Source organism: Pristiophorus japonicus, unplaced genomic scaffold (genome assembly GCF_044704955.1).
Source record: "Pristiophorus japonicus isolate sPriJap1 unplaced genomic scaffold, sPriJap1.hap1 HAP1_SCAFFOLD_387, whole genome shotgun sequence".
NCBI classification, from domain to species: Eukaryota; Metazoa; Chordata; class Chondrichthyes; family Pristiophoridae; genus Pristiophorus; species Pristiophorus japonicus.
The window spans coordinates 165,498-193,003 of NW_027253728.1; the positions used below are offsets into that span (position 1 = coordinate 165,498).

General features: G+C 45.9%; 1 long non-coding RNA gene across 3 annotated transcripts; it reads right to left on the reverse strand.

The window, feature by feature from the left end:
• Positions 1 to 6: 6 nt before the first annotated feature.
• LOC139250530 (uncharacterized) lies at positions 7 to 27,487 on the reverse strand. 3 transcript variants are annotated; one of them, XR_011591325.1, is made up of 4 exons: positions 27,418 to 27,487; positions 24,230 to 24,386; positions 14,333 to 14,456; positions 7 to 116 (listed from the first exon to the last, which is right to left on the reverse strand). It is a non-coding gene; the product is annotated as an uncharacterized lncRNA (long non-coding RNA). The 3 variants fall into 3 exon arrangements; XR_011591323.1 differs by lacking the exon at positions 7 to 116 and having other exon boundaries at positions 14,249 to 14,456; XR_011591322.1 differs by lacking the exons at positions 7 to 116; positions 14,333 to 14,456 and adding an exon at positions 17,038 to 19,096.
• Between the last annotated feature and the right edge of the window lie 19 nt (positions 27,488 to 27,506).

A 27,506-nucleotide genomic window follows, 5' to 3' on the forward strand; every position in this document is an offset into this window, starting at 1 on the left:
CCTTCCACTTTCAAAGGCCGATGATATTCAGGTCCTGATGAAATGATTGACTCCGTCAGAACATGACGTGATGTTTGGTTTGTGTTTCCTGTCTGTATATCTCCCCTTCTAATACGCTGTAAAAGGAGATAACAAAACTCATCACTGTCAGTACAAGACAGAAATTCAGGTTAGACACATCTAGTTTCCATGGAACATTCTTTCCTCTCTTGTTCTTCCAAAGCTGTAAATCCCTGTCCCACACACTGTCCCTCCTGCTGTGCTGAAATCCAAATCATCGCACATCTCTAGACTGTTTCTGCTCCACTTCCAGTTTTCACCACCAATTCTGGCTGGGTTCAGCTCCGCACTCACTGGTTCCCCTCCCTCTCCTTCCCTGAAGGTGCTGATTCTGGCTGGGTTCAGTTCTACACTCACTGGATCCCCTCCCTCTCCTCCCCTGAAGGTGCTGACTCTGGCTGGATTCAGTTCTCCACTCACTGGTTCCCCTCCTTACCATCTGCCCCTCCTCTTAAGGTGCTGACTCTGGCTGTATTCAATTTCACACTCACTAGTTCCCCTCCCTTTCCTCCCCTGAAGGTGTTGACTCTGGCTGGGTTCAGTTCTACACTCACTGGTTCCCCTCCCACTCCTCCCCTAAAAAAGTGTAGACTCTGGCTGGAATCAGTTCTACAATCACTGGTACCCATCCCTTCCATCTCTCTCCTCCCTTTAAGATGCTGACTCTGGCTGGGTTCAATTCCACACTCACTGGTTATCCTCCCTCTGCTCCTCTGAAAGTACTGACTCTGGCTGGGTTCAGTTCTATACTCACTGGTTCCCCTCCATCCCCTCACCTGAAGGTGCTGACTCTGGCTGCGACACTCACTGGTTCCCTTCCCTCACCTCCTCTGAAGGTGCTCCGAGAGATGTTTTTTTTAGACCAGTATACTGAGGAGCCTACCAGGCAACAGGCTATCCTAGATTGGGTATTGTGTAATGAGAAGGGGTTAATTAACAGTCTTGTTGTGCGGGGTCCTTTAGGGAAGAGTGACCATAACATGATTGAATTCTTTCTTAAGATGGAAAGTGAAGTAGTCCAATCCGAAACTAGGGTCCTAAATCTAAACAAAGGAAATTATGAAGGTATGAGGAATGCATTGGCTATGATAGATTGGGAAGATTCATTAAAAGGCATGATGGTGGATAGGCAATGGCTAATATTTAAGGAACGAATGAATGAATTGCAACAGTTATACATTTCTTTCTGGCATAAAAACACAAAAGGAAAAGTGGCCAACCATCGCTAAAAAAAAAAATTAAGGATAGTATTAGATCCAAAGAGGAGTTATACAAAGTTACCAGAAAAAGTAGCAAGCCAGAGGATTGGGAGCAGTTTAGAATTCAGCAAAAAAGGACCAAGGGATTGATTAAGAGGGGAAAAATAGAGCATGAGAGTAAACTTGCAAGGAACATAAAAACTGACTGCAAAAGTTTCTACAAGTACGTAAAAAGAAAAAGATTCGTGAAGAAAAATGTAGAGCCTTTACAGACATGGAAGAGGACACAAATACCATCCCAGAAATGCAAGGGAACCAAGGGTCTAGTGAACAAGAGGAATTAAAGGAAATGATTATTAGTAAGAAAATAGTGCTGGAGAAACTAATGGAACTGAAGGCAGATAAATCCCCAGGGCCTGATGATTTGCATCCCAGAGTACTAAAAGAGGTAGCCATGGAAATAGTAGATGCATTGGTTGTCATCTTACAAAATTCTATAGATTATGGAACAGTTCCTGAAGATTGGAGGGTGGCAAATGTAACCACACTATCTAAAAAAGGAGGGAGAGAGAAAACAGGGAACTACAGACCGGATAGCCTGTCATTAGTAGTAGAGAAAATGCTGAAATCTTTTATAAAGGATGTGATAACGGCACACTTAGATAATATCAACGGGATTAAACAAAGTCAACATGGATTTATGAAAGGAAAATCATGTTTGGCAACCTACTGGAGTTTTTTGAGGATGTAACTGATAGAATAGATAAGAGAGAACCAGTGGATGTAGTATATTTGGATTTTCAGAAGGCCTTTGATGAAGTCCTGTGGATATCTGAACGGAATATATGGAATTAAAGACAGTAAAGTAAACTGGATATATGAAAATGTATAAGCCATGGAAGAATAGCTGGGAGAATGTCAGATTGCAAATTGTGCAACATCAGCACAGTTAACAGTCTTTCCCAAGGTTTCAAGTTACTAATCCTGCCAATAACATAAATTGTAACATGAAATGAATATATGGATAAATCTGCAGAATTGCAAGGTCTCAGTTGGTAGTCACACCACTAAATTGAAACATTCAGAGGCAATGCTTGAGCTTTCGTAAATACATCTCATATAGATTGACTAATGAGTGGCTGAGTTAGAATGTCAATCTAATTGTATTTTGTTATCTATTTTCAAAAATGTATAACTGTTGTCGCTTTACGATGTAACTTCACTTATCCGTAGGGAGTGTGTACGCTCTATCGAGAGAGTATATCTTCTGTCTGGTAAGTCTTGCCGGCCGGTAAAATAAAGACTGCTTTGTTTAAAGCACAATAGGTATTCGACTCAGTAATTTTACTGAACCAGATTGAGGAAAAGAATCAACATTTACAGTCCCACATAAGAGGTCAGTGTGTAAAATTACAGCACATAGGATTGGGGTAATGTATTGGCATGGATTGAAAATTGGTTAACTGACAGGAAACAGAGAGTAGGAATAAATGGGTCTTTTTTAGGGTGGCGGGCAGTGACTAGTCGGGTACCACAGTGATCAGTGCTCGAGTCCCAGCTATTCACAATATATATAAATGATTTGGATGAGGGAACCAGATGTAATATTTCGAAGTTTGTTGACGACACAAAACTAGGTGGGATTGTGAGTTGTGAGGAGGATGCAAAGACGCTGCAAGGCGATTTAGATAGGTTGAGTGAGTGGGCAAACACATGGCAGATGCAGTATAACGTGGATAAAAGTGAAGTTATCCACTTTGGTAGGAAAAACATAAGGACAAAGTATTCTTTAAATGGTGATGGCTGGGGAAGTGTCGATGTACAGAGGGACCTGGGTGTCCTTGTACACCAGTCATTGAAAGCAAACATGCAGGTGTAGCAAGCAGTTAGGAAGGCAAATGGTATGTTGGCCTTCACTGCAAGAGGATTTCAGTACAAGAGCAAGGATGTCTGACTACAGTTATACAAGGCCTTGGTGAGACTGCACCTGGAGTATTGTGTGCAGTTTTGGTCTCCTTACCTAAGAAAGGATACACTTGCCATAGAGGGAGAGCATGGCAGGGCAGGACTGTCGTATGAGGAGAGATTGGGTCGACTAGGCCTGTATTCACTAGAGTTTAGAAGAATGAGAGGGGATCTCATTGAAACGGATAAAATTCTGAATGGGTTGGATAGAATGGATGTGGGGAGGATGTTTCCCCTGGATGGGAAGTCTAGAACAAGGGGTCAGAGTCTCAGGATACAGGGTAGGAAATTTAGGACCGAGATGAGGAGAAATCTTTTCAATCAGAGGGTGGTGAACCTGTGGAATTCTCTACCACAGAAGGCTGTGGAGGCCAAGACACTGAAAATATTTAAGAGGGAGACAGATAGATTTCTAGAAATAAAAGGCATCAAGGGGTATGGGGAAAAAGCGGGATTATGGTTTTGAGATAGAGGAGCAGCCATGATCATATTGAATGGTGTTGCAGACTCGAAGGGCTGAATGGACTATTCCTGCTCCTATTTTCTATGTTTCTATGTGCTGACTCTGGCTGGGTTCAGTTCCACACTCATCGGTTCCACTCCCCCTCCTCCCATGAAGGTGCTGACTCTGGCTTGGATCAGTTCCACACTCAATGGTTCCCCTCCATTTCCCTCCCATGAAGGTGCTGACTCTGGCTGGGTTCCCCTCCCTCTCCTCCCTTGAAGTTGCTGAATCTGGTTCCCCTCCCCTGAAGGTGCTGACTCTGGCTGGGTTCAGTTCTACACTCACTGGTTCTCCTCCCCTGAATGTGCTGACTCTGGCTGGGTTCAGTTCTACACTCACTGGTTCTCCTCCCCTGAATGTGCTGACTCTGGCTGGGTTCAGTTCTATACTCACTGGTTCTCCTCCCCTGAATGTGCTGACTCTGGCTGGGTTCAGTTCTACACTCACTGGTTCTCCTCCTCTGAATGTGCTGACTCTGGCTGGTTTCTCTTCTACACTAACATCACTCACAACCAGTGCCCGCCGCAAGCCTGGAATAATAACCGGAATATCGGCGGTTGCAGCTTGGGGGCTAATGGTGGCCATCTTGGTGCAGGAAGGCAGGTTCAGTGCTCCGCCATCTTGATTCAGTGAGTAGCACAGCGCATGCGTGGCCATCTTGGTGCAGGGACGAAGTGAATGATGTCAGTGTGGAACTGAACCGAGCCAGAGTCAGTACCTTCAAGAGAGGGGGAGGGAGGGGAACAAATGACTGGGAGCTGAACCCAGCCAGAGTCAGTGTCTACAGGGGTGGAGGGAGAAACAAGTGTGTGTGGAACTGAACCCAGCCAGAGTGAGCACCACCAGGGGAGAAGAGGGAGGGGAACCAGTGTGTGTGTGGAACTGAACCCAGCCAGAGTTAGCACCTTAAGGGGAGGGGACAGATGGGAGGGAGGGCAACCAGTGAGTATAGAACTGAACCCAGACAGAGTTAGCATCTTCAGTGGGGGGAGAGGGGAACCCGTGAGAGGAACTGAAACCAGCTCGAATCAGCACTTCAGGGGAGGAGAGAGAGGGGAACATAAGAACATAAGAAATAGGAGCAGGAGTAGGCCATATGGCCTCTCGAGCATGCTCCGCCATTTAATACATTATTGGCTGATCTGATCATGGACTCAGGTCCACTTCCCTGCCCACCCCCGATAATCGCTTAATCCCTTATCGGTTAAGAAACTGTCTATCTCTGTCTCAAACTTATTCAATGACCCAGCTTCCACAGCTCTCTGAGGCAGCGAATTCCACAGATTTACAACGCTCCGAGAGACGTAATTCCTCATCTAAGTTTTAAATGGGCGGCCCCTTATTCGAAGATTATGCCCCCTAGTTCTAGTCTCCCCCATCAGTGGAAACATCCTCTCTGCTTCCACCTTGTCAAGCCCCCTCAAAATCTTATACGTTTCGATAAGATCACCTCTCATTCTTCTGAATTCCAATGAGTAGAGGCCCAACCTCCTCAACCTTGCCTCATAAGTCAACCCCCTCATCTCCGGAATCAACCTAGTGAACCTTCTCTGAACAGCCTCCAAAGAAAGTATATCCTTTTGTAAATATGGAAACCAAAACTGCACGCAGTATTCCAGGTGTGGCCTCACTATTACCCTGTATAACTGCAGCGAGATATCCCTGCTTTTATACTCCATCCCCTTTGCAATAAAGGCCAAGATACCATTGGCCTTCCTGATCACTAGCTGTACCTGAATAATTAACCTTTTGTGTTTCATGCACAAGTACCCCCAGATCCCTTGTACTGCAGCACTTTGCAATTTTTCTCCATTTAAATAATGACTTGCTCTTTGATTTTCTTTCTGCCAAAGTGCATGACCTCACACTTTCCAACATTTTACTCTGCCTGCCAAATTTTTGCCCACTCACTTAGCCTGTCTATGTTCTTTTGCAGATCTTTTGTGTTCTCCTCACTTTGCTTTTCCTCCCATCTTTGTATCGTCAACAAACGTGGCTATATTACATTCGGTCCTTTCTTCCAAATCGTTAATATAGATTGTAAATAGTTGGGTTCCCAGCACTGATCCCTGCAGCACCCCGCTAGTTACTGATTGCCAACCCGAGAATGAACCATTTATCCCGACTCTCTGTTTTCTGTTGGTTAGTCAATCCTCTATCCATGCTAATATGTTACCCCCAACCCCATATTTTATCTTTATGTGGCACCTTGTCAAATGCTTTCTGGCAGTCCAAATACACATCCACTGGTTCCCCTTTAACCACCCTGTTCGTTACATCCTCAAAGAATTCCAGCAAATTTGTCAAACATGACTTCCCCTTCATTAATCCATGCTGACTCTGCCTGACCAAATTATGCTTTTCCAAATGTCCCGCTACTGCTTCTTTAATAATTAATTCCAACATCTTCCCAACCACAGATGTTAGGCTAACTGGTCTATAGTTTCCTGCTTTTTGACTGCCTCCTTTTTTAAATAGGAGAGTTACATTTGCAGTTTTCCAATCTGCTGGGACCTCCCCAGAATCCAGACAATTTTGGTAAATTACAACCAATGCATCCACAATCCCTGCTGCTACTTCTCTTAACACCCCAGGATGCAAGCCATCGGGTCCAGGGGATTTATCTGCCTTTAGTCCAATTATCTTACTGAGTACCACCTCTTAGTGATTGTGATTGTGTTAAGTTCCTCCCTCCTCAATAGCCCATTGACTATCCACTGTTGGGATATTGCTTGTGTCCTCTACCGTAAAGGCTGACACAAAATATTTGTTCAGAGTTTCTACCATCTCCATGTTCCCCATTACTAATTCCCTGGCCTCGTTGTCTAAGGGACCAACATTTACTTTAGCCACTCTTTTCCTTTATATATACACCTGTAGAAACTCTTGCTATCTGTTTTTATATTTTGTGCTAGTTTACTTTCATAGTCTATCTTCTCTTTCTTAATCATTTTTTTAGTCATTCTTTGTTGGCTTTTAAAAGCTTCCCAATCTTCTGTCCTCCCACTAATTTTGGACACTTTGTATGCCCTTTGTTTTTAATTGGATACCGTCCTTTATTTCTTTAGTTAGTTATGGATGGCTATCTTTTCTTTTACACCCTTTTCTCCTCACTGGAATATATTTTTCTGAGAGTTACGAAATATCTCCTTAAATGTACGCCACTGTTCATCAACCGTCCTACACTTTAATCTATTTTCCCAGTACACTTAGCCAACTCTGCCCTCATACCTTTGTAGTCTCCTTTATTTAAGCTTAGTACGCTGGTTTGAGATCCAACTTTCTCATCCTCCATCTGAATTTGAAATTCAACCATGCTATGATCACTCATTCCAAGGGGATCCTTTACGAGGAGATTGTTTATTAATCCTGTCTCATTACACAGGACCAGATCCAATATAGCCTGCCCGCTGGTTGGTTCTGTTACATACTGCTCAAGGAACCCATCCCTTACGCATTCTATGAACTCCTCCTCAAGGCTACACTGACCAATTGATATGTCCAATCAATATGGAGGTCAAAATTACCCATGATTATTGCTGTTCCATTTTTACAAGCCCCCACTATTTCCTAGTTTATACTCCGACCAACAGAGTTGCTACTGTTAGGGGGCCTATAGACTATGCCCACCAGTGACTATTTCCCCTTATTATTCCTTTTTTCCACCCAAACTGATCATATGAGCCAATATAGTTTCTCATTATTGGTGATCCATCCTTTATCAATAGAGCTACCCCACCTCCTTTTCCTTTCTGTCTGTCCTTCCGGATTGTCAAATACCCCTGAATATTTAATTCCCAGTCCTGGTCACCTTGCAACCACGTCTCTGTAATGGCTATCAGATCATACCCATTTGTATCTATTTGTGCCGTCAAGTCATCTACGCACATTTAGACAAAGTGTCTTTAAATTTGTTTTTTTACCCTTTTTTCCTGCTTGTTTCCTTTCTCCTTCAAACTCACTTTCTTTAATTTTGCTTTCTAATTCAAGCTTTATCCCCTCCCTACTGAACCTATTTTCAGGTTCCCATCCCCCTGCCAATCTAGTTTAAACTCTCCCCAACAGTATTAGCAAACCTCGAGGATATTGGTCCCGGCTCTGTTGAGGTGCAACCCCTCTGGCTTGTACAGGTCCCACTTCCCCCAGAAGTGGTCCCAATGCCTCAGGAAACTAAAGCCCTCCTGCCTGCAGCCACACGTTCATCTGCTCTATCTTCCTATTTCTTTACTCACTAGCTCGTGGCACCGGGAGTAATCCGGAGATTACTACCATTGAGGTCCTGCTTTTTAATCTCTCTCCTAGCTCCCTAAACTCTGCCTGCAGGACCTCATCCCTCTTCCTACCCATGTCATTGGTTGCGATATGGACCATGACCACTGGCTCTTCATCCTCTCCCCCGAGAATGCCCTGCAGCCGCTCAGTGACATCCTTGACCCTGGCACCAGGGAGGCAACATACCATCCTGGAGTCACATCTGCAGCCGCAGAAACACCTGTCTGCTCCCCTGACTATTGTATCCCCGACCATGATAGCTCTTCCATTCTTCTTATTCCCAAAGCCACCATCGCCCTCACCAGTACTCAGAACAGAGTACCGGTTGGAGAGCGAGATGGACTCAGGGCAGTCCTGCACTACCTGCATAGTCCTCCTCTTCTGTCCAGTGGATACCCAATTCCTATCTGCCTGCACACTCTTAAGCTGCAGGGTGACTGCCTCTAGAAACGTGCTATCCACGTAGTTCTCAGTCTCACGGATGCTCTGCAGTGTCCCCAGCTGCCGCTCCAGCTCCAAAACACGGAACTCGAGTTGGTGCAGCTGGAGACACCTCCTGCATACTTGGTTGTCCCGGCCGCACGAAGCATCCAGGATTTCCCACATGCCACAGGATGCGCAATCCATGGGACTGAGCTGTCCTGCCATCCCTCTAGTTACACTCGCAACTATCAAATGGAACTAAACTCTAAACGTTAGAAAAACACACCCAGCAACTACTCAGCAATCAACTGATTTAACTCACCTTTATTTAAAGACTAAGTACTAACTTAGCAGAGAATAAAAACCTTCAGGGGAGGAGTGGGGAACCAGTGAGTGTAGAACTGAACCCAGCCAGAGTCAGCACCATCAGGAGAGGAGAGAGAGGGGAACCAGTGAGTGTAGAACTGAACTCAGCCAGAGTCAGCACCATCAGGAGAGCAGAGGCAGGGGAACCAGTGAGTGTAGAACTGAACCCAGCCAGAGTCAGCACCTTCAGCCGAGGGAGGGGAACCAGTGAGTGCAGAGCTGAACCCAATCAGAATTGGTGGTGAAAACTGGGAATGGAGGAGAAACAGTCCAGAAATGCGTGTTGATTTGGATTTCAGCACAGCAGGAGGGGCAATGTGTGGGACAGGGATTTACAGCTTTGGAAGAAAAAGAGAGGAAAGAATGTTCCATGGAAACTAGATGTGTCTAACCTGAATTTCTGTCTTGTACTGACAGTGATGAGTTTTGTTATCTCCTTTTACAGCGTATTAGAAGGGGAGATATTCAGACAGGAAACACAAACTAAACATCACGTCAAGATCTGACGGAGTCAATCGTTTCATCAGGATCTGAATATCATCAGCCTTTGAAAGTGGAAGGAGAAATGTTTGTCTGTTCTGTCTGTGGGAAATGATTTCAAATATCAGTGTGACTGGAAAAGCACCGAGACACACACACCCCAGTGACTGTTCCAGTGCACTGCCTGTGGAAAGTGCTTTAACCAGTTACACAGCCTGAAAAAGCATCGCACCATTCACAGTGGGAACAAACCGCACACGTGTTGTGTGCGTGGGCGAGACGGCAACTGATCGTCCAACCATGGAGAGTCACAAGGACACCCGCACCCTGGAGAAACCGTGGAAATGTGATGACTGTGGGAAGGTATTCAGATCACCGTCTGCGCTGGAAATTCATCGACGCAGTCACACTGGCGAGAGGCCATTCACCTGCCCGGTGTGTGGGAAGGGATTCACTCAGTCATCCCAACTTGTAACTCACCAGCGAGTTCACACTGGGGAGAGGCCGTTCACCTGCTCAGAGTTTGGGAAGGGATTCACTTGTTCATCCAGCCTGCTGACACACCAGCGAGTTCACACTGGGGCGAGGCCTTTCACCTTCTCTGAATGTGGGAAGGGATTCAAATGGTCAACCTGCGTGCTAAGACACCGTGAGTTCACAAGTGACTGCAGGGGTTGGAACCTGCTGTTATTGCTGCTGTTAATCACATCCCGACTGAACCATGTTCATTCTGACAGTTGAGGTTTGTTTCTGCTGATGTTAATAATCCTATAACTGGGCTGGACTTTAATATTCTGGATATATTGCTGATTGTGTTCTCGGGGCTGCAGTGTCCATTTAAGAAATGCTGTGTGTTATCTTTCCCCTTAATTCAGGAACTCTCAGCAGAAATTTAGTTTGCAATAAAATTATGAACTTTTACTTGAATCCGAAACTGATCTTTGATACAAAATCTACAATAGTGTGTGAAAGTTTCAACTGAATAAAATCTCAAATTAGAAAGCTTGCTGACAATTCTTACTGACTTGCACATTACACACAGTGGCCCCTCCATTATCCACCAGAATGAAGGGGAATGGGAATTGGTGAGGAATCCGTGTCCCCAAATGTTGCCCCTCCCGTCTGGTGTAGCAATCCCCTCGGTACGGGAATGGAGACAAGTCCAGACCAAAACTGTGTGCAGTACTCCAGGTGAGGTCTTACTAACACCCTGTACAGTTGTAGCAGGACTTCCCTACTTTTATACTCCATCCCCCTTGCAATAAAGGCTACCATTCCATTTGCCTTCCTGATTACTTGCTGTACGTGCATGCTAATTTTTTGCGTTTCATGTACAAGGACTCCCTCTGTACTACAGCATTTTGTAATCATTCCCATTTAAATAATTTGCATTTTATATTTCCTACAAAAGTAGATAACCTCACATTTTCTCATATTATAGTCCATCTGCCAGATTTCTTCCCACTCACTGAGCCTATCTATATCCCTTTGTCGATTCTTTGCGTCCTCCTCACAACTTGCTTTCCCACCTATCTTTGTATCATCAGCAAATTTGGCTGCGTTACACTCGGTCCCTTCATCCAAGTCATTAATATAAATTGTAAATAGTTGAGGCCCCAGCACTGATCCCTTTGGCAACCCACTATTTACAGTTTGCCAATCGGAAAATGACCCATTTATCCCGACTCTGTTTGTTCTCCATTAGTTAACCAATCCTCTATCCATGCTAATATATTACCCCCAACCCCTTGAGCTCAAACCTTGTGCAGTAACCTTCTGTGTGGCACCTTATCGAATGCTTTCTGGAAATCCAAATATATGACATCAACTGGTTCTCCTTTATCCACTCTGCTCGTTATATCCTCAAACAACTCCAGCAAATTTGTCAAACATGATTTCCCTTTCATAAAACCATGCTGACTCTGACTGCAATATGATTTTCTAAATGTCCTGCTACTACTTCCTTAATGATGGACTCCAGATGGTAGGCTAACTGGTTTATAGTTTCCTGCTCTCTGTCTCCCTCCTTTCTTAAATAGGAGTGTAATGTTTGCGGTTTTCCAGTCCGCTGGAACCTCTCCAGAATTCAGGGAATTTTGCTAGATTACAACCAGTGCATCCACTATCTCTGCAGCCACTTCTTTTAAGACGATCGGATGCATGTCATCAGGTCCAGGGGACTTGTCTACCTTTGGTCCCATTAATTTGCTTAGTACTTTATCTCTAGTTTTAAGACCCCCCCCCCCCGCAATAGCTCCTTGATTATCAACTATTGGGATGTTTTCAGTGTCCTTTACCATTTCCATGTTTCTATTATTAATTCTCCAGTCTCATGCTCTAAGGAACCAATGTTTACTTTAGCTACTCATTTCCTTTTTATTTACCTCCAGAAGCTCTTACTGTCTGTTATATTTCTTGCTAGTTTGCTGGCATGTGCTACCTTCTTTGTCTTTATCATTTTTTTTAGTCGTCCTTTGCTGGTTTATAACAATTTAACAATCCTCTGGCCTTCCACTGTCCTTCGCAACATTGAATGCCTTTTTTTCAATTTGATACCATTCTTTACTTCCTTAGTTAGTCAGGGATGGTTCATCCTTCTCTTAGCATCTTTATTTCTCACTTAAATAAATCTTTGCTGAGAGTTATGAAATATCTCCTTAAATGTTTGCCACTGCATTTCTACTGTCTTACCCTTTAATATATTTTTCCAGTCCAGTTAGTGTCAGTGACAAGGGTTGGTTTATATCAGACAGGAGGTGATTGTTGTCATGGAATCATAGCAGTTTACAACACAGGTGACCATTTGGCCCATCGTGTCTGTGCGGCCGAAAAAGAGCTATCCACTCTAATCCTATTTTTCAGCTCTTGGTCCGTAGCTCTGTAGGTTATGACACTTCAAGTACATATCCAAGTACTTTTGTAAATGCAATGAGGGTTTCTGCCTCTACTACTCTTTCAGGCAGTAAATTTAAGACTCTGGAGATATTGTGTTTTCTTTGGAATAGAGGTGGCTGAGGGTAGACTTAATTGATGTGTATAAAATTATGAGGGTCTCAGATGGGTGTGGCTCTCAGCAATGAGACTCGAGGTGCTTAGCGCTCTCCCGGATGCACTTCCTCCACTTAGGGCTGTCTTTGTCCAGGGACTCCCAGTTGTCGGTGGGGATGTTGCACTTTATCAGGAAGGCTTTGAGGGTGTCCTTGTAATGTTGCCTATGCCCACCTTTGGCGTGTTTGCCATGAAGCGGTTCCGAGTAGAGTGCTTGCTTTCGGAGTCTTGTGTCTGGCATGTGAACAATGTGGCCTGCCCAGCGGAGCTGATTAAGTTTGGTCAGTGCTTCAATGCTGGGGATGTTGGCCTGGTCAAGAACGCTAATGTTGGTGAGTCAGTCCTCCCAAGGAATTTGCAGAATCTTACGGAGACATCATTGGTGGTATTTCTCCAGCGACTTGAGGTGCCTATTGTTCATGGTCTATGTCTGAGCCATACAGGAGGGCGGGTATTACTACAGCCCTGTAGACCATGAGGTTGATGGCAGATTTGAAGGCCTGGTCTTCAAAAACTCTTTTCCTCAGGCGGTCGAAGGCTGAACTGGAGGCGGTGTTGAATCTCATCGTCAATGTCTGCTCTTGTTGATAAGAGGCTCCCGAGGTATGGGAAATGGTCCACGTTGTCCAGGGCTGCACCGTGGATCTAGATGACTGGGGGGCAGTGCTGTGTGGCGGGGACAGGCTGGTGGTGGACCTTTGCCTTACGGATGCTTAGCGTAAGGCCTATGCTTTCGTATGCCTCAGTGAACAATTTGACTATAACTTGGAATTCAGCCTCTGGATGTGCGCAGACGCAGGCATCGTTCACGTTCTGTAGCTCGACAACAGGGGTCGGGATGGTCTTGGACTTGGCCTGGAGACGGCGCAGGTTGAACAGGTTCCCATTGGTTCTGTAGTCTAGTTCCACTCCAGCGGGGAGCTTGTTGAGTGTGAGGTGGAGCAGGACAGTGAGAAAGATTGAGAAGAGGGTTGGGGCGATGACGCAGCCCTGTTTGACCCCGGTCTGGACGTGGATTGGGTGTGTAATGGATCCGTTGGTAAGGATCACCCACCAACCTTGTGCTCACTGACCTACATTGGCTCCCGGTTAAGCAACGCCTCGATTTCAGAGTTCTCCTCCTTGTTTACAAATCCCTCCACGGCCTCGCCCCTCCCTATCTCTGTGATCACCTTCAGTCTCACAACCCCCGGCCCTCCCCCTGAGATAGCCTCTAATTCTGGCCTTGACCATCCCGGATTATAATCGCTCCACCAGCGGTGGCCGTGCCTTGAGCTGCCTGGGCCCCAAGCTCGGGAACTCCCTCCCTAAACCTCTCCCTCTCTTTCCTCCTTCAAGACAGTCCTTAAAAGCCGCCTCTTTGAGCGGCCTGTCGCTCCCCGGCCTTCATTGATTGTTGTGTCTCGGGGCCCAATGTATTTGTCCTGGAACTCTCACACCGCGCGCTGTATAAATACAAGTTGTTGTTGTTGCGGCTCAGCCAATCAGCGGCACAGGTCCCGACCCTCGGGCTCCCCGATTGGTTGGAGGACCCGCCACCGGCTCGCTCCTCCAGCCCCGCCCCGCTCGCTCCCCATTGGTCGGAAGCTCCCGTCAATCAGGCCCAGGTCACGAGTCCCTCGAGCGCGCTCCGCCAAACTGTGTGAAGTGGTGTCGGGAACCCGGATGTGCGGACTCTCAGGTTTGGATTTCCCTTTATTCTCCCCCTCCCCCCCCCCGCGCGATTCTCTACCCAATCGGAGCGAAGAAAACTCACTTTACGTCACCGATCGCGGCTCTTTAACGGACACAAACACCTTTCACCGGAAGGCGCCGACCCGAATCTGCACCACAGGATCCGAGTGCGCAGGCGCAGCTCCCAGTGTGGGGGGGGGGCTGTTCGTGTCCGCTGGGCATGCGCTGCTGTTATAGATGCTGACCGAGAGGGGACGCTGTGCGGGGCGCGGTTCCCGGTGCGCAAGCGCGGGCTCTGGCCTGCGAATCACCCATCAGGCAGTGCGGCTGCTGGTGAGACCTGTGACATCATAGAATCCCAGACAGTGACATCACAGAAGGAGGCCATTCGGCCCATCGTGTCCCTGCCGGCCGGCACAGAGCTCTCCAGCCTAATCCCACTGTACAGCTCTTGGTCCTTAACCCTGTAAGTAACGGCACAAAAAAAATATATTTATATAGCGCCTTTCACGACCACCAAACGCCTCAAAGCTTTTCACAGAGAATGAAGTTCTGTTGGAGCGTAGTCACTGTTGTAATGTGGGAAATGCAGCAGCTAATTTGAGCAAAGCAAGCTCCCGCATACAGCAACGTGATGACCAGATAAACGTTTTGTTATTTTGATTGGCCAGGATGCTGGGGATAACTCCCCTGGTCTTCTTCGAAATAGGATCTTTTACATCCACCAAATAGAGTTTTGACAGGGCCTCGATTTAATGCCTCATCCGAAAGACGGCTCCTCCGACAGTGCAGCACTCCCTCAGCACTGCACTGCAGTGTCAGTCTACAGTTTTTGTGCTCAAGTTCCTGGAGTAGGACTTGAACCCACAACCTTCTGACTCAAAGATGAGAGTGCTACCCACTGAACCACAGCTCACCCCTCTGCTAAGGGACACAGGTCCTTGCTATCCACTCAATCCAGGCCCTCATAATTTTATACACCTCAATTAGGTCTCCCATCTAATCCTTCTTCCAAGTACTTTAATTCTATACCCCATGAGTTATTAACCATTCTGCTAAGGCAAATAGGTCCTTCCTATCCACTTTATCTTGGCCTCTCAAGTGCATATCCAGGTACTTTTAAATGCTATGACGGTTTCTGCCTCGACCACCCTTTCAGGCAGTGAGTTCCAGACTCCCACCATCCTCTGGATGAAAAAACTTCTCCTCAAATCCCATCTACACCTTTGACCAATTAATTGAAATCTATGCCCCCAAGTTATTGACCCCTCTACGAAAGGGAAATAGGTCCTTCCTGTCCACACTATCTAGGCCCCTCATAATTTTATACACCTCAATGAGGTCTCCCCTCTGCCTCCTCTGTTCAAAAGAAAACAACCCCGGCCTATCCAATCTGTCCTCAGAGGTAAAATTCTCCAGTCCAGGCAACGTCCTCGTAAATCTTTGTACCCTCTCTGCTGCAATCATATCTTTCCTGTAATGTGGTGACCAGAACTGCACGCAGCACTCTAGCTGTGGCCTAACTAGAAGTCAGCCAGAGTCAGCACCTTCTGGGGAGAACAGGGAGGAGGAACCAGTGAGTATGGCACTGAACCCAGCCAGAGTCAGCACCTTCAGGGGAGGGGAACCAGTGAGTGTAGAACTGAACCCAGCCAGAGTCAGCACCTTCAGGGGAGGGGAGGAGAGGGAGGGGGAAATCAGTAAGTGTAGAACTGAACCCAGCCAGAGTCAGCACCTTCAGCAAGGAAATTTTTTTGGAGATGATGTAATGGGGTTGGATTTCAGCACGGGAAGTAGGGATAGTGTGTGTAACAGGGATTTACAGCTGTGGGGAAACCAGAGAGGAATGTCTGTACCACAGAAACTAGAATTGACTGTTCTGAATTTCTATCCTGTCCTTAGTGATTATTTTTGTAAACTCCTTTTACAGGGGATTAAAAGGGGAGGATTTACAGATGGGAAACGCAAACCAAATATCACCATGATCTGACAGTCACTCGATCCACGGCAAGATGAATATGACTGGCCTTTGAATGTGGAAGGAGAAATGTTTCTCTGTTCTGCCTGTGGGAAAAGATTTCAAACATCAGTGTGACTGGAAAAGCACCAAGACACACACACCCGAGTGAGAGTGTTCCAGTGCACTACCTATGGAAAGAGCTTTAACCAGTTACACAGCCTGAAAAAATATCACACCATTCACAGCGGGGAGAAACTGTAAACGTGTTGTGTGTGTGGACGAGGCTTCAACTGATCGTCCAACCTGGAGAGACATAAGGACACCCGCATCACGGAGAAACCTTTGAAATGTGGGGACTGTGGAAAGGGATTCCGTTCCCCGTCTCTGCTGGAAACTCATCGACGCAGTCACACTGGGGAGAGGCCATTCACCTGCTCCGTGTGTGGGAAGGGATTCACTATTTTATCCAACCTTCTGGCTCATCAGCGTATCCACACTGGGAAGAGACCATTTACCTGCTGTGTGTGTGGGAAGGGTTTCATGCAGTCATGCAATCTCACTGCACAAAAGAGCTTTAAAAGCAGCTCCTCACCCCCTTCACCCCAACCCCTCCTTCACCCCTACACTCCAACCCCTCACCACAACTCCTCTCTTACCCCTACTCTCCAGCCCCCTCATCTTCAGTTGAAAGGAAAACGACAGATTGTACCAGTCAGGATTTGAAAGATTCTAGATGTCCTTAGGAGTTGGGATCTTTCTGTATTGTGTCCATTCGAGGAGATCGATAACAGACTTTCTCCTGTAAATATAGAGATGGATTATTGGGTCGTGATGTGTTTACTTGTTCATCTTGTTCACTCTAAACCTTTGCCAATTATTTGATGTGATTGGTTTACTTCTACATATTTTTTAAAAATACATTTTGCTGAGTGGATCAAATTTAAATTGAAACCAGGTTTGCAGGCGTGAATATCCATTCACACATCGAAGGTGAGAGAGATGCTGTGGGGCATACGCTAAGTCCAGTAACTGAAATGACATTTGGAAAAGCATAATACAGTCAAGCAAAGTTGGTTGTTTGACAAATTTGCTGGAATTCTTTGAGGATCTTTGAGATGGATAAGGGGGAAAAAGTGGATGCGGTGTATTCGGATTTCCAGAAGGCATTCGATAAGATGCATATAAGAGGTTACTGCACAAGATAAAATCTCATGGCGTTGGGGATAATATATTAGCATGGATAGAGGATTGACTAGCTAACAGAAAACAGAGAGTGGGGATAAATGGGTCATTTTCAGGTTGGCAGACGTTAACAGGGATCGGTACTGGGGCCTCAACTATTTACAATCTATATTAATGACTTGGATGAAGGGACCAAGTGTAATGTAGCCAAGTTTGCTGATAATACAAAGATGGATGGGAAAGCAAGTTGTGAGGAGAACACAAAAAATCTGCAAAGGGATATAGACAGGCTAAGTGAGTGGGCAAACATTTGGCAGATGGAGTATAATGTGGGAAAATGTGAGGTTATCCACTTTGGCAGGACAAATAAAAAAGCAAATTATAATTTAACTGCAGAGACATTACAAAATGCTGCAGCACAGAGGGACCTGGGGGTCCTTGTGAATGAAACAAATGGTTAGCATGCAGGTATAGCAAGTAATCAGGAAGGCAAATAGAATGTTGGCCTTTATTGCAAGGGGATAGAGTATAAAAGCAGAGATGTTCTACCAGAACTGTACAGGGTATTGGTGAGGCCACACCTAGAGTACTACGTACAGTTTTGGTCTCCGTATGTAAGAAAGGATATACTTTCATTGGAGGCAGTTCAGAGAAGATTCACTCGATTGATTCATGAAATGAAGCGAATATCTTATGAAGAAAGGTTGAGCAGGTTGGGCCTGTACTCATTGCAGTTTAGAAGAATGAGAGGTGATCTTATTGAATCATATAAGGTACTGAGGGGGCTCGACAAGGCAGATGCAGAGAGGATGTTTCCAATGGTGGGGGAATCGAGAACTAGGGGGCATAGTTTAAGAATTGAGAACTGAGATGAGGAGGAATTTCTTCTCTCACCGAGTCATAAATCTGTGGAAATCTCTGCTGTGGAGGCTGGGTCATTGAATATATTTAAGGCGGAGATAGTCAGATTTTTGAGCGATAGGGGAGTAAAGGGTTATGGGGAGCAGGCAGGGAAGTGGAGCGGAGTCCAAGATCAGATTAGCCATGATCTTATTAAGTGGTGGAGCAGGGATCAAATGGTCTACTCCTGCGCCTATTTCTTATGTCCTTAAAGTGATTAACAGACTGGGTTTTGTGTTTAGTGATCCTGGGCATGTTACCAATACCATCCCTGGCACCCAAGGCTAGGAGAGGCACTCTGGAAGGTAGGAGGAGCTGGGACTTATCCCTGAGAGTAACCGAAGGTTTGAGAGCTGACCTAATCTTGAGTTAGAAAGTAGAAAAGGCCCAAAGTTGAAGAGTCAGTAACAGGACATCAAGTAGTCTCCTCCTACCCGATATCAAATATCGACATATTATGTTATTTTGAAACATCAAAATATTAAACACCAGCCCAGTTGTAGGGGTTATCAGCAAAAACAGCAGAATCTAACCCCTGCAGTCACTTGTGACTTCGCTGGTGTGTCAGTAGGTGGGATGACCGAATTAATTCCTTCTCACACTGAGAGCAACTGAACGGCCTTTCCCTGGTGTGACTGCATCGATGCATTCCCAGCTCAGATGGGGAATTGAATTCCTTTCCACAGTCTCCACATTTCCATGATTTCTCCATGGTGCGGGTGTCCTTGTGTCTCTCCAGGTTGGACGATCAGTTGAAGCGTGGTCCACACACACAACACGTTTACAGTTTCTCCCCGCTGTGAATGGAGTGATGTTTTTTCAGACCTTGTAACTGGTTGAAGCTCTTCCACAGTCAGTGCACTGGAACACTCTCATTCAGGTGTGTGTCTGTCTCGGTACTTTTCCAGTCTCACTAATGTTTGAAACCTGTTCCCAGCGACAGAACAGACAAATATTTTTCCTTCCACATTCAAAGGCAGATGATAATCGGGTCCTGAAGAATCGAATTGATGTGATATTTTCTTTGAGTTTCCTGTCTCCAAATCTTCCCCTTCTAATGCCCTGTAAAAGGAGATTACAGAACTTATCACTAAGTACAGGACATAAATTCAGAACTACAATTCTAGTTTCTATGGAACATCCACTCTCTTGTTCCTCCAAAGCCGTAAATCCCCACCCCACACACTCTCCCTCCTCCTTGTGCTGATATCCAAACACATCGCACGCCTCAAGACAATTCATCCTCCACTCCCAGTTTTCACCACTCTGGCTGCGTGCATTCTACACTAATACAAAATCAAAAATAGAAAATGCTGGAAATCTCAGTGGGTTTGGCAGCCTCTGTGGAGAGAGAAACAGAATTAATGTTTCAGGTTCGAAATGTATCAGATTCTTAAGGAAGTGCTGGGGCCCTGAAATGGGGAGGGGGCGGGGTGGAAAGAACAAAAGAGAAGGTCTGTGATAGTGTGGGAGGCCGGAGAGATTTGAGAGATAAAGGGGATGATGGACCGAATTGAGATGGCAATAGCACAAGTTAGGAAACAAAAAATGAGTCTAGGGAGGGCATGACTGGCAGAATAATTACCAGCTGCCATGGAACACAGAGAGAAACAAAATAAAAATAAAAATGGGGCGGGGGAGTTTTTGTGAAAAAAAACTGTGCGAGGAAATGAAACAAAAATGTGGGCAGAGATTATGGTCTGAAATTGTTGAGCTCGATGTTGAGTCCAGAAGGCTGTAAAGTGCCTAAACAAAAGATGAGCTGCTGTTCCTCGAGCTTGCATTGAGTTTCATTGGTACAGTGTAGGAGGCTGAGGACGGAGAAGTCAGAGTGAGAGCGGTAGTATAGTATTAGTATAGTATTCAGCAGTCCCTCATATCGAGGATGACCCGCCTCCACACCAAAGAGGGATGAGTTCACAGGTGCTTCAATGAGGGACCTGATATTCCAGTTCGCAAACTACATATTGAAGGGTGGATTCTTTTAACATGGGGTGGCTGTTGCACACCAGCCTTGACAGAGCAAGGTCTTGGTCCAGTGGCAAGTGTTAACCAAGACTACTGGAGACCAGCTCTGCTGCACAGACCTAGTTTACATACAGACTCATATTGTCCATTGATCGCAGTGTGGGCTGGCCCGTGCTGCCCCTGGACCCTCGCCTCTTCTGGATCCCGAACTCACGCCTCTCCTGGGCCCTGATCATGTCGCTCTATGATCTCTCGCCCCTCCTCTGCTGCTGTACCTGGATCCTGCCGATGAACCTGTCCATGCTCCAATCAGCGACCTGGGTTCTGGTGACATCACCCAGTCACCCTCTTGGAATGGCTCGCGCTGCTTCCTGCTCCTCCCTCCTCCACAAGCAGCAATGTGATAATGTGCTGTCCCTGCCATAGGAGTCTTTAATGGGTCAGTTTCGAGGGAGAGTTATTCTGTATCTAAGCCTTGCTGTACCTACCCTTGGATTGTTTAATGGGATAGAGTAGAGAGACCTGCCCCTGGAAGTTTTTGAAGGAATAGTAGAGGAAGCTTTACTCTGTACCTAACCCATGCTGTACCTGCCCTGGGAGAGTTTGATGGGCAGTGGAGAGCGAGCTTTATACTGTACCTAACCCGTGCTGTACCTGACCTGCGAGAGTTTGATGGGACAGTGTAGAGGGAGCTTTACTCTATATCTAACCAGAACTGTTCTTTTCCTGGGAGTGTTTGGGAAAATGCAGAGCAATCTTTATTCTGTATGCATTGTTCGTAAAGGATGAAATCAGAGCAATAGTGAGAAAGGATATTGTTTAGAAAAATCAAGATGTCGAATCAGTCTGGGTGGAGCTAAGGAGCACCAAGGGGCAGAAAACATTGGTGGGAGTTGTCTATAGGCCTCCAAACAGTAGTGGTAGTGTAGGGGATGGCATCAAACAGGAAATTCGAGATGCGTGTAGCAAGGGTACTACAGTAATCGTAGGTGACTTTAATCTACATATAGACTGGCCAAACCAAATTAGTAATAATACTGTGGCAGATAAATTCCAGGAGTGTGTACGAGATGGTTTTTTAGAGCAGTATATTGAGGAGCCTTCTCGGGACCAGGCTATCCTAGATTGGGTATTGTGTAACGAGAAGGGGTTAATTAACAGTCTTGTTGTGCAGGGTCCTTTCGGGAAGAGTGACCATAACATGATTGAATTCTTTCTTAAGATGGAAAGTGAAGTAGTCCAATGCAAAACTAAGGTCCTAAATCTAAACAAAGGAAACTACGAAGGTATGAGGAATGAATTGGTTATGATAGTTTGGGAAGATTCATTAAAAGGCACGACTGTGGATATACAATGGCTAATATTTAAGGAACGAATGCATGAGTTGCAACAGTTAGATACATTCCATTCTGGCGTAAAAACACAAAAGGAAAAGTGGCCCAACCATGGCAAAAAAAGAAATGAAGGATAGTATTAGATCCAAAGAGGAGTTACACAAAGTTGCCAGAAAAATTAGCAAGCCTGAGGATTGGGAGCAGTTTAGAATTCAGCAAAAAAGGACCAAGAGATTGATTAAGAGAGGAAAAAGAGAGTATGAGAGTAAAGTTGCAAGGAACATAAAAAACGACTGCAAAAGTTTCTACAAGTACGTAAAAAGAAAAAGATTAGTGAAGATAAATGTAGGTCCTTTATGGACAGAAATGGGAGAATTTGTAATGGGGAAACAAGGAAATGGCAGAACAATTAAATAAATACTTCGGGTCTGTCTTCACGGAAGAGGGCACAAATAACATCCCAGAAATGCAAGGGAACCAAGGGTTCTAGAGGAATGAAAGGAAATGATTATTAGTAAGAAAATAGTGCTGCAGGGATTAGTGCTGGCTCCTCAACTATTTACAATTTATATTAATGACTTCGATGAAGGGACTGAGTGTAATGTCGCCAAGTTTGCCGATGATACAAAGGTGGTGGGAAAGCAAATTTAGGAGGACACAAAAAATCTGCAAAGGGATATAGACAGGCTAAGTGAGTGGGCAAAAATTTGGCAGATGGAGTATAATGTGGGAAAATGTGAGATTATTCAGTTTGGCAGAAATAATAGAAAAGCAAATTATAATTTAAATGGAGAAAAATTGCAAAGTGCTGCAGTACAGAGACACCTGGGGGTCCTTGTGCATGAAACACAAAAAGTTAGTATGCAGATACAGCAGGTAATCAGGAAGGTAAATGGAATGTTGGCCTTTATTGCAAAGGGGATAGAGTATAAAAGCAGAGAAGTCCTGCTACAACTATACAGGGTATTAGTGAGGCCACACCTAGAGTACTGTGTAGTTTTGGTCTCCTTATTTAAGGAGTGATATACTTGCATTGGAGGCTGTCAGAGAAGGTTCACTCGATTGATTCCAGATATGAGGGGGTTGTCTTATGAAGACAGGTTGAGTAGGTTGGGCCTATACACATTGGAGTTCAGAAGAATGAGAAGTGATCTTATTGAAACATATAAGATAATGAGGGGGCTCGATAAGGTGGATGCAGAGAGGATATTTCCACTCATAGGGGAAACTAAAACTAGGGAACGTAGTCTTAGAATAAGGGGCCGCCCATTTAGATCTGTGATGAGGAGAAATTTCTTCTTTCAGTGTTGTAAATCTATGGAATACTCTGCTCCAGAGAGCTGTGGAGGCTGGGTCATTGAATATATTTAAGGTGGGGATAGACAGATTTTTGAGGAATAAGGGAGTAAAGAATTATGGGGAGCGAGCAGGGAAGTGGAGCTGGTGTGGAGAAAATGTTCCCCGGTTTATATCCCCCCCAGTGTGGGGAGAATGTTCCCCGGTTTATATCCCCCCCCCCCCCCCCCCCAGTGTGGGGAGAATGTTCCCCGGTTTATATCCCCCCCCCCCCCAGTGTGGGGAGAATGTTCCCCGGTTTATATCCCCCCCCCGCCCTTTATATCTGGGCCCGGGGCTGCACTCGGTGTTTTTGCCCCCAGAGTTTCTTTAACCCGCTCCCTGGAGCTCGCTCACCTCCTGCGTCAGAATCTGCCACCGCCGCCTGCGCATGCTCAACTTACATGGCCCGGGTGATTGACGGCAGCTCCCCACCAATAGGAAGAGCGGGGTGGGGCTGGAGGACCGAGTGGGCGGTTGGTCCTCCAACCAATCAGAGTGTGTGAGGGGCATGCTGTAACTAGTGGGGTGCCGCAAGGATCAGTGCTGGGGCCTCAGGTATTTACAATCTATAATAATGACCTAGATGAAGGGACCGAGTGCAATATTTGCTGACGATACAAAGCTCGGTGAGACAGTGAGCACAACACAAGAGTGCAAAGAGATAGACTATGTGAGTGGGCAGTAAGGTGGCAGATGGAGTATAATGCAGGGAAATGTGAGGTTATTGACTTTGGTAGGAAGAATAGAAAAAGATTATCTTTTAAATGGTGAGAAACTTTTAAATGTTGGTGTTGAGCGAGATTTGGTTGTCCTCGTGCAAGAAACACAGAAAGCTAGCATGCAGGTACAGCAAGTAATAAGGGGATGTAGTATCAGAGTAAGGTACTCTTGCTACAATTGTACAGGACCTTGGTGAGACCACACCTGAAGTACTGTGCACAGTTTGGGTCTCCTTATCCAAGGAAGAATATACTTGCCTTGGAGGCAGTACAACAAAGGTTCACTGGATTGATTCCTGGGATGAGGGGGCTGTCTGATGATGTGAGATTGTGTAGAATGGGCCTATACTCTCTGGAGTTTAGAAGCATGAGAGGTGATCTCATTGAAACATACCAGATTCTGAAGGGCATTGACAGGGTAGATGCTGAGAGGTTGATGCCCCTGGATGGAATGTCTAGAACTAAGGGGCTCAAGATAAGGGGTAGGCCATTATAGACAGAGATGAGGAATTTCTTCACTTAAAGGCTGAAACCACCAGCCGTCTCACCCAGTGCAGAATGAGATTCATTACTAACAGGAAGGATTTTTGTTTAACTACCAATGATGCATAATGAGGGGAAATCAATCTCTGTACCTTCAACTAACAGCAATATGGAAAGAGGGAATTGAATGATCTTTTCAACACCTGGTCCACTTGGCACTGAAGTGTCTGAAACTCATAATAGGAACTCTGGGAAAACAAAATACTGACCAATGTTGAACTGTTTGGTTAACAAAACAAATCTCAATTTAACTTAAAAGATAAATTGTTTAACAGGAGTTCACATTGACTCACCTGACAGGCCGACTCAGGATCAACCCCTCAAGCACCGCGATTGGTTGCAGAACACGCTGCTCCCTAGGCCCTCCGGCCTCTGAGCTCTCTTCCTGTTGGTTCCCAGGGCAATCAATCACCACTCGCCAACATTACGCTGCCAGATGAAGTTGAGGGGCTCAGATGAAGAAATAAAATGAGAGAAGCATGATTAAATTTATAAACTAAACTATTGAAAGTAAATCAAATTAATTATTGCATTTAATATATTCCTTTTGGGCCAAGTGGGAAACAAGTGTCTGTTTCTGTGTCTGTGTCTGTGCCCGGTTACACAGTGTGTCCCTGGCTCTCCGCTCCAAGTGCACATGTTTCAGCTCACATCCAACTGACTGGGTAAACCTCGCCCGTCTAAACCCCATCACACAAATATCAGCATTTGATGTTTAGTTATGCTAAACCTTTATAAAACACTGATTAGGCCTAAGCTGGCACACTGTGTTCAATTCTGGGCACCACACTTTCAGAAGGGTGCAGAAGAGATTTACGAGAATGGTACGAAGGATGAGGAACTTCAGTTTTGTGGAGATACTGGAGAAGCTGCAGTTATTCTCCTTGGAGCAGAAAAGGTTAAGAGGAGATTTGATAGTGTGTTCAAAATCATGAACATTTTTAATAGACTAAACAAGGAGAAACACTTTCCAGTGGCAGAAGGGTCGGTAACCAGAGGACACAGAGTTCAGGTGATTGGCAAAAGAAGCAGAGACAACATGAGGAAACATTTTATAAGCAGCGAGTTGTTGCAATCTGGAATGCACTGCCTGATCGGGTGGTGGAAGCAGATTCAATAGTAACTTTCAAAAGTGAATTGGATAAATACTAAAGGGACAATATTTGAGCATTATGGGGAAAGAGCAGGGAAGCGGAACTAACTGGATAGCTCCACCATAGAGCCAGCACGGGCACGATGGGCCGAATGGCCTCCCTTCTGCGCTGTTTCATTCTATGAAAATAGCGGATGACCTTACCCAGAATGCCCTGACCACATAACCAATATCGCCTATTTCCACCTCCGTAACATCGGCAGTCTCCTTCCTGGCCTCAGCTCACCCTCTGCTGAAACCCTCATCCATTCCTCGGTTACCTCTAGACTTGACTATTCCAACACACTCCTGGCTGGCCTCCCACATTCTATCCGACGTAATCTTGAGTTCATCCAAAACTCAGCAGCCCATGTCCTAACTCGCACCAAGTCTCGCTCACCCAATACCCCTGTACTCGCTGACCTACATTGGCTCCCGATTAAGCAACGCATCGATTTCAAGATTCTCATCCTTATTTACAAATCCCTCCATGGCCTCACCCCTCCCTATCTCTGTCATCACCTCCAGCCCAACAACCCCCAGAGATGTCTGCGCTCCTCTAATTCTGCCCTCTTGAGCATCCCTGATTATAATCACTCAACCATTGGTGGCCATGTCTTCTGTTGCTGAGGCCCCAAGCTCTGGAACTCACTGCCAAAACCTCTGTGCCTCTTACCTCTCTTTCCTTCTTTAAGATGCTACTTAAAACCTACCTCTTTTATGAAGCTTTTGGTCACCTGCCCTAATTTCTCCATACGTTGGAAGCTCTCCGGGGGGGCGTGGGGAAAGTGACGTTTGCTCAACATCCGATTGTGATCAGGGCCGAGCTGGAAAATCTTTACGAGAGTCCTGAGCAGCCCACACCGACCGCGAGCCGACTCAGTTTGACTGCAGCCATGTGATCCGCACAGCGCCTGCTTGACAGGAGGTTCTGACCAATGGGGGTGAGTGGGCGGTGCCTGGAGGACCAAGAGTTCGGCGCGTCCTCCAACCTATCCGGGGGCCAGAGGGGCAGGGCTTCTGGGGAGCTTCATTCAGCATCAGTGCCGCACCGACCCTGCGAGTGTTTGATGGGATAGTGTAGAGGGAGCTTTACTCTCTATCTAACCCATGCTGTACCTGCCCTGGGAGTGTGTGATGGGACAGTGTAGAGGGAACTGTACTCTGTATCTAACCCATGCTGTACCAGCCTTCCAGTCACAAAAACACCCATCAACCATTACAATATGCTTCCAGCTTCTGAACCAATTTTGGATCCAACTTGCCACTTTGCCCTGGATCCCATGGGCTTTTACTTTCGTGACTAGTCTGCCATGTGGAAAATTGGCCAGGACACTGGGATAACCCCCCTGCTCTTCTTCGAAATAGTGCCATGGGATATTTTACGTCAACCTGAGAGCAGACGGGACCTCGGTTTAACCTCTCATCCACAAAACAGTGTTTGATGAGACAGTGTATATTGAGGTCCTGATGAATCGAGTTTCCCTGTCAGATCTTAACGATGTTTGGTCTGACTCTCGTGTTCTCCAAAGCTGTAAATAACAATCCCACACACTCTCCCTCCTCCCTGTTCAGAAATCCAAACCCATCGCACCATCTCCAACTTCTTTTCCTCTGCTTCCAGTTTTTTTCCCTTCCCTGAAAACACTGATTCTGGCTGGGTTCAGTTCCCCACTCACTGGTTCCCCTCCCTCTCCTCCTCTGAAGGTGTTGACTCTGTTTGGGTGCCTATGCTCTCGTCACCTCTTTATACACTCTGATTCTCCCTATCTATCTGTAATATCTCCCTGTTTTGGTGATGGGCTCTCCCTGACCACTCTCCATTTCATCTTCTGAGACAGATGCTCCCAGACTGTCACCATTTCAGGGAACCATACAGCACAGAAGACCAATCGGTCCATCAAGCCTGTCCGACTCACTGAAAGAGCCACTCCCTGCACCTACCCCAAAGCACTGGAACATTTTCCCTTTGAAGCATTCATCATTTTGAAAGTTATTATTGATGAACTTTTCAAAGTGTGGAGCCCAGAATGGAGCCCAACCCTCAATATCTGAGGTGTAACTAGTGACTGATAAAGGTTGACCATAATGAGCTTGTTGTTGTATCTATACTGCTATTAATACTGGAACAGATTGATCAGCTGACCCTGCCCCTCACAGATTTGTGGTCACCTTTAAATTGGACCATTTGGTTTAGAAAGCCTCCCATTTTTCTTCCTTCCAGAATACATTGAGTGTGGGTGTCCCTGGGAGCCTGAGGCCCTGTCCCCGCGGGCGGGACAAACCCGGGCTCAGCCTCTGGCCTGTTATTGGGCCCTGGGCCCTACACCAGGGGTTTATGAAGCTCACCAGCCCCACTCGCGGCTCCAATTCCTGCCCCGCGCCGACAACCCACCGTCTCGTGTCCCACATCATCCGAGCTCCACCAACTGTCGCCG